The sequence below is a fragment of the Apostichopus japonicus genome, chromosome 5 (assembly GCF_037975245.1).
Source record: "Apostichopus japonicus isolate 1M-3 chromosome 5, ASM3797524v1, whole genome shotgun sequence".
Taxonomy (NCBI): domain Eukaryota; kingdom Metazoa; phylum Echinodermata; class Holothuroidea; order Aspidochirotida; family Stichopodidae; genus Apostichopus; species Apostichopus japonicus.
Window position 1 is genome coordinate 23,643,331 of NC_092565.1, and position 10,631 is coordinate 23,653,961.

The 10,631-nt window shown below is 37.1% G+C and overlaps 1 long non-coding RNA gene across 1 annotated transcript in view; it reads left to right on the forward strand.

Annotated features, from left to right (window-relative positions):
- LOC139968132 (uncharacterized) overlaps positions 1-5,918 on the forward strand; it is a 31,381-nt gene extending 25,463 nt beyond the window's left edge. The window contains exon 3 of the long non-coding RNA XR_011793226.1: positions 4,998-5,918. This is a non-coding gene — a long non-coding RNA (uncharacterized lncRNA). The remainder of the gene's footprint in view (positions 1-4,997) is intronic.
- The last annotated feature ends 4,713 nt before the right edge of the window (positions 5,919-10,631 follow it).

The window sequence follows — 10,631 nt, forward strand, 5'->3', positions numbered from 1 at the left end:
TGCATATCATTGAACAATGGAATGGATGAATTGTAGGAATTTCATGAGCAGCCTTCTTTCAGTTCGGGTTCACACACATTGCATACTTGAGGATTTATGGCATACCAGAGTGATGTAGTAATCCTCACTGCCACGGTTTCACCCTATAGCTGCTACATTACAATCTAGGTATTAGGTTTAAATAGTGATGCCAGTAGAGGGAGATATTAACCTTTATTATTTGTTTTTGGGAATCTTGTAATAATAATGTTAACCTGGGAGATGATGCTAGAGTATCTGCCTTCCTTTGGAAGAGTATTACTTAAAAAGTGATGTACATAACAAAAGGTTGTAAAAGAGAGGATGTAGGGTAAGGGTGGGTGGGTGGGTGGGTGGGGGGGGGTATGGTTTGCAGTTGGTAGATCATTGCTTCACCAGTATTTTCCTCACATATCTAAAGCTATAGCTTAGTAAGTCAAGTAAGTCAAAGCTTAGTAAGTCAAAGAAAGTCATTCGTCATATAACTCATTCTGAATATCGTGAACACAACAGCTCACTTTTCAAATTGCTCAACTTATTAAAATTTAGCGATATTGTGAGGCTGAATGAGGCCACATTCTTTTACAAGGCTTGGAATGGCTTACTTCCTGCAGCCTTTCATGACTTCTTTACCTTCCATAGTCACCGCACTAGAATTGCCAGTCAAGCACACCACAACTTATGTAATACAACATTCGGTACGTTAAGTTTAAAGAATCGTGCTATGAGGACATTGAACTCTCTAAATGCTACTATAAAATCTAAACCATCTAAAGTAGCATTTGGAAAAACGCTAAAAAAGAAGTAATTTTTCAGTATTGATACATCGTTTATATTGTATGTTATTAATTATTCCTCATTAAGACATTAATTATATTTACATTTATGTACATATGTATTTTTTTTCTTTCTTTCTTGGGAGTTCTTTACCTTGTTAAGCCTGAATTGGCTTTTTAGAGGACTTCCCTCCACATGTATATATTTATTATCTGTGGAAAATCAAATAAATAAATCAAATCAAATCAAATATTACAACCCTACAAAGTCACCTTCACCTCCCTTCACTGTACCATACATGTTATAAGGAATCTTAGGTTTTTCAACCACAGTACTAGTCCCACATTACCACATGTTGAATCTATGTATGCCGTCTCTATGCAAATGTGTTTTTCATGCATGTTTATAGACAGGAAACATTTATTTATCAAGCACAATATCGAATGTATGTGTATCTTACTGCATTCTCAGAGTTACATGCAAGGGGTGGTGGAGGGAGGCATCGGTGATCATTTGTTAGTCCAACAAACTTTTGTAGATATCAACTTTCTAACAAGGTTTCTAAAAGTAAATGGTTAAACCATAAGAACAGGTTGAGGAGAAGTTTCTCTGTGTGTTGAGCATGTGGCAGTTTATGCTTGAAAATTACAATTGTGTACTCAGAGGTACATAGGAGGAGGTTACTTCTGATTGGCTGGGGAATCATACACCAGGATGTATCAAATTAGGCTTTTCTTAAACAATAATTAAAAGAAAATTTAAATAAAAAGAAATGGACTTTGAAGTGTTGTAACTTTGCAGATTTCTTCATTTGATTCAGAGGTATCTAACAAATGTGGTAAAGAGGCAGCAGAATCTGGCAAAGTTACAACCACAGATAAAACACAACTTTTGAGACATTATGTTTTAAGTGTACGCAAACCTGGTTTTTGATAATATACTAGTTTTGTTTATATCAAACAAGAATTAAATTAATCATCTGGCAACAATTATTAGACATGTTTCTTACAGTACATCACATTTGTAACTACTGTGCCCATCTAGTAGTCATTCATTGAATTGAAGCCATGTTTTTAAAAAGTGTAGAAGTCTCTATATTCACATGTACCAGGTTCTAGTTTTGTATTAATCATATAGCAACAATCATTATATTCTTTTGATTATTTGATCTCTTATGGACTTTTAAGCCACATTTTAAACATACAAATCTTAGTATTAACAACTAGTTTTATATTAATCATATAGCCACATCATTATATTTTCATTACTATCGGCCTACTGATGGAATTTTAAGCCACTTTTCAAAACATACAAATCTTACTATTAAAATTACTAGTTTTAAGTTAATCATCTGGCACCAATTATTATATTTATTAACACATATACTTTACAATGTGAACCACTATGCCCAATGATCTACTGATTGGATGGACCTCAGGTCACTTGAGGAGACTAGAGATCAGGTCTGCTGGATATTACCTCATCCAGCTCTACTTCCGTTGTATTGTCTGATGGTGACTCAAAACCCCTTGTCTGTTTCAGTAACTGTCCAGGTTATACACGGTCAGCAACCCCTGCTGATTGTAGCTTTCAAAGATCTCTTTCTTCTACCCTGCTTCTTGACGTCATACTTGATCAAGCCCTTCTCCACGTTACACAAAGCCCACCCAAATTGTCACTTGCTAACACAATACAGCTCCTTTATTCCATCATTCAGTTGTCTTGAAATCTTATTCTTTCATACACACTTCTTTCTCTTTCTCTCTTATGTTTCTTTTTCTTCTTTTCCTTCTTCGGTAAATTGACAAAGTTGTCTGGTTGGCCTGATCTCAATAACACCTCACCTTGTGATCTTTATTCTTCTTTCTTGCACAATATCTCATCCAAGTTGTGTAAATCTTACAAAAGTTTCAACAAGCTCTTTTTGTTCTTTTCTGTTAACACCAAGTCTATTGAAAAGTGAAAGTCATCCAACTAAAGAAAAAAAGAAAAGTGAAGCAATATGAATTCTTATTCTCAATTATTTCATACAGAATGGTGCTAGATAATTGGTTGCATTACTGTTACATTACTGTACAATGTTGTATCTCCTGCCACATGGCTGTTAAATGTCTCCATGTTTTATTATACTGCTGAAAATGTTCATAGAATGTGTGACTGAAAATCATGTCAGTTTGAATGTAACATCAGATTTTAACATTGAGCTCCTGTCATAGGTAATGTTGTCAACTTTGACAAGCTATTATATCTTGTGATATCACACCATACCAGTTTTCTTAATTTTTTCTTTACAACAGAGACCCTGGCATAGGTGTGAGATATGGAGGGGGTGGGGGGAGGGTAGGGAGGAGGGAGGAGGGAGGGCAGTAGTCAGGCCACTTTCAGTTATGTTGAAGTTGCCACCTTTCACAGTGCCAGTATAAGCATGAAAATCTTTGCTGTTAAAATTTTGGGGGTATTCTCCTTCCTCCTGCTCTGGTGGGGTGGGCCTTATCAGGTGATTCTTGCCGATTCAGTCTCTACTTTAATCTTGCACTCGCAAAAGGAGATCTAAGTTGCGCATATTGCTTGCAGGAGATCGAAAGTAATTTTCCATGGTGGTGATTATTAGTATTGTTATAATTAAGAACCATGCATTTTGATGTAATGAAATCTCAAGAATGAAAAATATGGGATAGGACCCAGCTTGTGTTTGTACTTCATCCTAGACGCTGCAAAAAGGAAACAGGGAGGAGACGACTAAACCCTTACCTCAATTTATTACCTCAATAATCAGGAAAATTAATTTCAGTAAATAGCAAACGTTGATTGTCTACCATATCTAGGGAATGAGAGTGAAGAAGGTCACAACAGGAGAGGTTTGACTTATTGTAACACTGTTTAAAACTCAACAAAAAGGTATTTCAACAGCAGAGAATGTTTTCTCAATTCTCTTCCCTAATCCCTACTGCTTGGGAGAGGGGGTGGGGTGGGGTTGGATTTGAAGGCGAGGCCAAAGGTTGCAAGAGGTCAGAAGTGGAATGGGTTGTGCCAAATAGTGACAATGCACTAAGTTTAATAATAACATAGGATTCAACCAAACATTGAAATGTTAAGAAAAGTACACTTGATTGAAGGAGTATTTCACACAGTGCAAAGCTAAGGGGGAGGGGGAGCATAAGGGGCATGACGGGAAATTCCCCCAGATTTTCCCCTTGCCCCCCCCCTTCCAAGATTGCCTAGGCTGGTGCATTTCACACCATTTGGGGTTGTGCTAGACATGAAGGAGTGTAGCGAACTGAAGAAGAACTTTCTGCAATCAAAGTGATGAAATATTATCCTCTAATACCAAACAGCAGTCTTGCAGCTGTTTAAATGTGTTTCATCAATTTCATGCTTGAGACTAGTAGGAAAACTTGACCACAGGGCAACCAAATATTCTCTCCATTTTTGGAGTAACATTACATACCACAAGCCCCAAATGTGAAATTAAAATTCTAGTCTAAAGCTCCCCTCCTGGGGTCCTCCCCCATAGTCTACTGAATGATTTCCATGGGGAAAGTATTTACAGAAATTCTCACAGTTTATTGAAGTTTTCTTGAAAAACCCCAAATAAAATTAAATGTTTCAATGAAGCCAAACAGACCCTGTTGTTACCCCTGCATTTACATGCTTTATAGGTAACTGGGTCACAACAGCTGAGCGATAATGAATAAAACCTCCTTTTATCCACTTTAAACAATTGAACAACCAACAGAGTTTAAAATGATATATGTATAATTTATCTGCACAAACACATGATTTTTGTAGTAGATAAGTCTTTTTAACAATTCTTTTTTTTTTCTCCTTCAAAAATCATTACATAGCATTTTAGTGTTTTAATTTTCCCACTAAAGATATATTAACTAGCCTTGGAAAACAGACAGACAGCATGTTGTCATCCAGCATAAGATAAGCCAAATTGTGCAAAGACATGGTTATCGAAGAAATCTATTTAAGACCCAACCCATTCTTCAACTCAATCATCTCATTCATCTGGTGAGAACATTCTGGTTGCTTTTTTTAATCAAATCCCAAATCATGCATTGCCAGAAAATGGGTGCCTTCAATTGCCATATATATTTTATAATGACACGGCATTTTTGGGGGGGGGGGGGAGGGAGGGGCTTCCTGTCTCTTTTAAGGCTTAAGATTTTAATCTTTTTCTTTCTTTTTCTTTCTAGATGGATTTAAAGGCAGTTATGCATCCTTGGGATCTTCCTTTGTGTTTTTTTTTTTAACAATATGCTATTGTTTGCCACCTTCACTTTTACAAATAATACAAGTCCTTTGTAAATCTTCAAATCTTTCTCTTCAATACTTGAATTCTACCAATGGATTCTATTGTTATCCAATCACTCCTAACCGGTTTTTTTTCCCCCTTTGTGTAACATAAAAAGTTCTAAAGTAATCAAATTCAATCTGTCTACTAGAATAATCTAAAACTCCACGATTTAAGGGAGACAATTCCTAGTCCTCCTCAAGTTCTTCCGGTTTATACAATCGTTGAGAGTTCATCTGACTGAAGCCACCCAGGTAGCAACAGATTGTCAATCTTTTCTTCCTTTGGTTGACTTTTAGAAACCACAGACGAGAAAAGAAAAGACAGAAAGTTTTGAACCTTTTACTTACAGTTAAACTAGTTCTCGAAAGTATGTTGCAATGTTTCAAATTTACCCCCTACCTATGTAGTTAATTCCGATAGGTATATTAGGTGGTTGCCCTTACATTTGAAATACATGAGATTGAGAGGTGGAGAGAGATGATAAAAATTATAGTATTAAAATCTTTGGAAGCTACAGCTTTTTTATTTATTTATTTATTTTTACAACCAGACAAGTCTGTGGTAATATTGCCCCTGTATTTCATAATAGTCTGGTCCTTATCAGAATTATGAGAAAAATGCTAAATACAAAACAGTAGCACGCTGAAGCAGAAGAAGCAAAGATGAAGAAAAAGAAGAAACAATGGTTTGGATTAGGAAGATTAAGCGTGTATCGGATTAACACAGTTAAAGAAGAGATAAATACAAACATGACCTTAAATAAATTAATGTTTTATCTTTATTCATTACTTCTTTTGTTTTCTCTGATTAATGTTTCCTTTGTAAAGGTTGCTGTTAATATTTAGAGGATTTGTCAAGAGCACCTATTCCGCCTCATACTGGCTAAAGTTTTTCGTCAGAAACGATGATGTCTACCTTCACCAATCATGAAACTGAAGGTATCTCCTCTAGCTACTGGAGGTCGCACTACCCCATCCACAAACATCACTCAAAATGGTGGCAACAGTGGCACTATTCCTATCAAGATTCTTCATGCATTGCAGAATTAAATGCTAATTAAGGCATGTCAATTTACACAGAATGGAACACCCTTTAGTCTTACTTAGAGGGTAATGGAACACCCTTTAGTCTTATTTAGAGGGTAATGGAACACCATTTAGTCTTACTGAGAGGGTAATGGAACACCCTTGAGTTTTACTGAGAGGGTTAATGGAACACCCTTTAGTTTTCTTGAGAGGGTAATGTGGTTATTAAACAGCCATTTAAATTCTCCGGTCATGAGTGGTTCATAGACGGCCGTGTGATCCAATGTCTGATAATGTTGTCCCACAAATTTAATGTATAATATCTTAAGTAATTGATTACATTTTGTGGTACCTTATCTTTCCCTTAATATTCTAGATGGATGGTGGGAGTCAAGGGCGGCGGAAGCACTTTTAATCTGGGGGGGCAGCAATGTCGAAGGGCACTTTGCAGAAATTCGATTGGACTGATGCAGCCTGATATTTAGTACCCTTTATAACTATTATTGTATTATCTTATTTGCGTATACACATCACTCCATCAACGCCCCCCCCCCTTCCAAGGAAAAAATAAATGGCTTCTGCTTATTATAAAATGTAATATAGCAATGCATTTTTGGAAATGCTTTAGGATTTTTTTGGCAAATTGAATATGCATAATGGCACTCAACAGATTGTTAGAAGCCTTGTGGTAGTAAATATAGGTGTAGGAGGCGGTGGGGCTGGGGGCTGCAGCCCCCCCCCAACCAAAAATTGTTGTGAAAATTCGTGAAATATGCTGAGAATTTTCGGGCACCTACTGAAAGGAAAATTATTTGCTATGTGCTTTTCAATGAATAAACTGATATTATTATGATCATTATTATTGTAACGACTTTCCCAATAATTATAACCAATATGGAAGGGTAATAACACGGCAAAATGATTGCGATGTAATATCCGACGCATGCCTATATGATATGCACTTTAACGTGTTGAACGCGCGCGGAGCGCGCGAAAAATTTTGCTAATATTTTTTCGGGCAAGTCGTTACAGCCCCCTCAAACCAAATTTTTTTGCTTTGTAAACTCTTTTTTATTTAGAAAGTTTTATGTAGAAAAAGGGCACATTTTTCACCTGAGGAAAAGTGGGGGGGGGGGCACGTGCCCCCCCCCGGTTCAGCCGCCCTTGGTGGAAGTGCAGGGAGGGGATGGGAATGGATTGGAGAAGGGCCCTGAAGGGGAGGGGAGGGGATAGGAAGGGCAGGGCAGGGAAGGGGATGAGGCTGGAGTGGAGGGAGACAAGGCAACAAAGCTAAATGTACATATTGTGGTTTATTCAATTGTAGAAGACTTGCTGTGTACTTTTTTTCAATGCAAAATAATGTAAAATTTATCTTACCTGGTAGGTGAAATCTCAAGTCTATGTTTAAGGAACTTCCATTAACTTTGGTTTGCTACTACCTCTATTCCCTTAGCATATTGATTTTTCGTTTACTTGTATTTCCTTGTATCAATTAACCTCCATTTATGCAACTTGACACATTGAGGATGTAGCTAGCATGGCACCCAGTGGAGGGTTGAATGGGGGGGAGGTAGGGAGTTTAGGGAGAGGTCCTTGTGTTCTTTTGATAAACATGGTTCAAGTTTTAAAATATTCCCTTATGGAATCAATTTTCTCTCTTTCTTCCAAATCCATTATCTTCTTCATACTTACTTTTGTTTCTTAACATTTGTACAACTATCATTTTAATAAGGAGTATGTAAGAACGGAAAGTTACATTACTTATGCATTTCTCTTAAATGAAATATGTAATCAATTCTGCTTTTTGAGATGTTCTGACAACAAATTTCAAACATTCTGCAAATGTACTGGAAAATATATAATATGAAATGGTTCACAGTTTGGGTGGAAAGAGCAAAACAATTTAGATTAAAAGAATGTAACCAATTGCAACGAGTCTGTATTCGTTAAAGGCAGACACTAACATGCGTTGGACGTGATACAACAGAGAAACAGCGGCCCAGGTTGGCCCAGATTGGCTTCGGTCAGCTTGCGAGTCTATAAGCCTCCATGGCTTCTTTCGCGAGTTCCTGCTTGCGGGAAGATCACATATACATACATACATACATACAGGTGGTTAAAAAGAAAGATTCAAAAGATTTTAGTGAGCGAGGGCATGAAGTGAGGGCGCTATGTATAATCAGTTGAGACAAATTGGTAACTTGACCAATGACGAAAAACGCTTTAGAGGCGATCCTGCACAATTTTGGGTTTGGTTTCACCAAATCCCAAAAATTTAACCAAAAAGTATGCATTTATTACTCATAATCGGTAAGAGAGCCCACAATGTAGTTGCATCATACGTAATTACGTAGTTAATGATCCACTTATGAATAATTAATTATCTGCACGAGTCTTGCAGTTCTGAAGAGGGAAGCTTTAAGATTTCTTAAGTTAATGCTTCATCCATGGACGGATGAAGCATTAATCGGACGCATGTATTTGAGAAAAAAGTGCATTATGATCGTGTGATAGTTTACTACACAATAGTATCAAAAACGATTCTAGAGCACCGAGCATCGGTTTGAAGTTCGTGTTTTTTAATGGAATGAAAACTGATGGGGCTCTAATGCCGAGGCATGCTGCAGAATATGTTGCAGCACTCTGATGAATAACATGCAATATGTATATTGAGCTGGGACATAACGGACAAATGCGTAGGATATGTCGCTGCCGTTTATAGCTGTGTGGGGATTTCCCCTTCGCGATGAGCTTGTCGATCGCTGCTATGCGGATTTCAATTCTTGTGCGACCTACGTTTCCTCATTTCAGTTCTTAAATTAATGGCAGGAGAGGGAAAGCCATTACCGGAGAGGAATGCAGGTTATTTTTGTTGGACGATCGTGGTAGGGCTAAATTCGGACAGACAACATTACTGTAAAGGGACTTTGTAAATTCTACGTTAGTGTCAATCGTTAGTCCCATGTATATAGGCCTGCGTCATTTTGATTGCTCAAGGGACATTACCCAATAGCTCAAATATGTGTCAAAGCAAACGAGGAATCTCACTGTGAATATCCAGATGACATTTAATGACAAGTTTAATTATTTCTTAATTAGACCTGGGAGATGAACATTATGTCTTGTTTTAAGCTCTCTGCATGATAAAACACAAACTGTGTAGTGAATAGACTATATAAACACCGTATGTATAGTCAAGAGCGTACAAACATAAGTAGATCTCCTTCCCCGCCCTTCCCATTTCATCCTCTCCACCCTCTCCACACCAGCAAATATATATCAGAATAACTTTTATAGTGATATTAATTAAAGTCGGTTGAGGCGTTCCATGCGCCTATTTTCCCCTTCCCCAACCCATACGGTCCTCACCTCACCTACCCCCATACATTTATTTGCCAAGTTTGTTTTATTTGAACCAGCACATCTGTATCTGAAATACGCTAATTAGATACCGTATGCATTGCTTCGTGACATGGTGAATTCTAAAATCTCATTTTTTTTAATACATATTTTGTTGTATTTTTGACTGATTCACAGGTCGTCCGCTCTACAATGGATTAAATATTTATTGACCATGCTTGGTTGACAGCTGCAGTCCTAATCAACTGTAAGGAATACGTTATTTCCTACTGCACTAACTTTTGATTAAAATCTATGGTTTCTAATGACTTTCCTGTTTCTTTCTTTATTATTGTATCTTTCCTCCCTCGTATACGGTGTGGTCAATGTTTCAGTTAGATATCCATTAGCACTAGTGTCAAATTGGCGTATTAGTTTCGATCTCCGGAATGCTTCGATTAGTAATTTGAAGTCGCCCACGCGCTTGTTGTAATATCATTTATTCACGTTGTCTTTTGACTTATTAAGCTGTTGGAATGCATTTAACTATTAACATATTTTAGCGGTTACGTCTATATAGACCCCCGTACATGCAAGCATGCATGCAGTAGTCACTTTATATCGGCCCAAACAAGTCCGTGTGCATTTTTCTGATTTTATTGTAGTGATGTCATTGCTGACCTAATTAATCGCAGATTTTTAAACGGTTTCTCTCATATTTATCAGATCATCAGATTTACTTTCACAGTCCTCGAGTGGTTAGATTTTACGCTAAATATTTCTCAGAATAGTTTTTTTCTTGTCCTGCTTACGTTTGCCACGCTCCGTTTAACTCAATAAAAGTCTCAAGCCCACTCTACACAGGCAAGAGTTTTGGAAATACTTGTAATCAAAAACAAAAACCCGATATCTTTTCCCCCCAAGGGATTTTTAAATGGCATCGTTTAAAATGATTGAGAAACAAGAGAATTTCACGATATTTCTTGTGATGTTTTTTTATTTTATGATTTTAATTGACTGTGCAAATGGAATTTAAAGTTAAAAATGTGGTATGGAAATGCCAGTAAATAACATACACACGCAACTAGAGCTATAAGTGCCCCACACTATGGCCATAATTGCGTTATATGCTTGTGGCTAACAACATACCTGAATGAATTACTAATTCA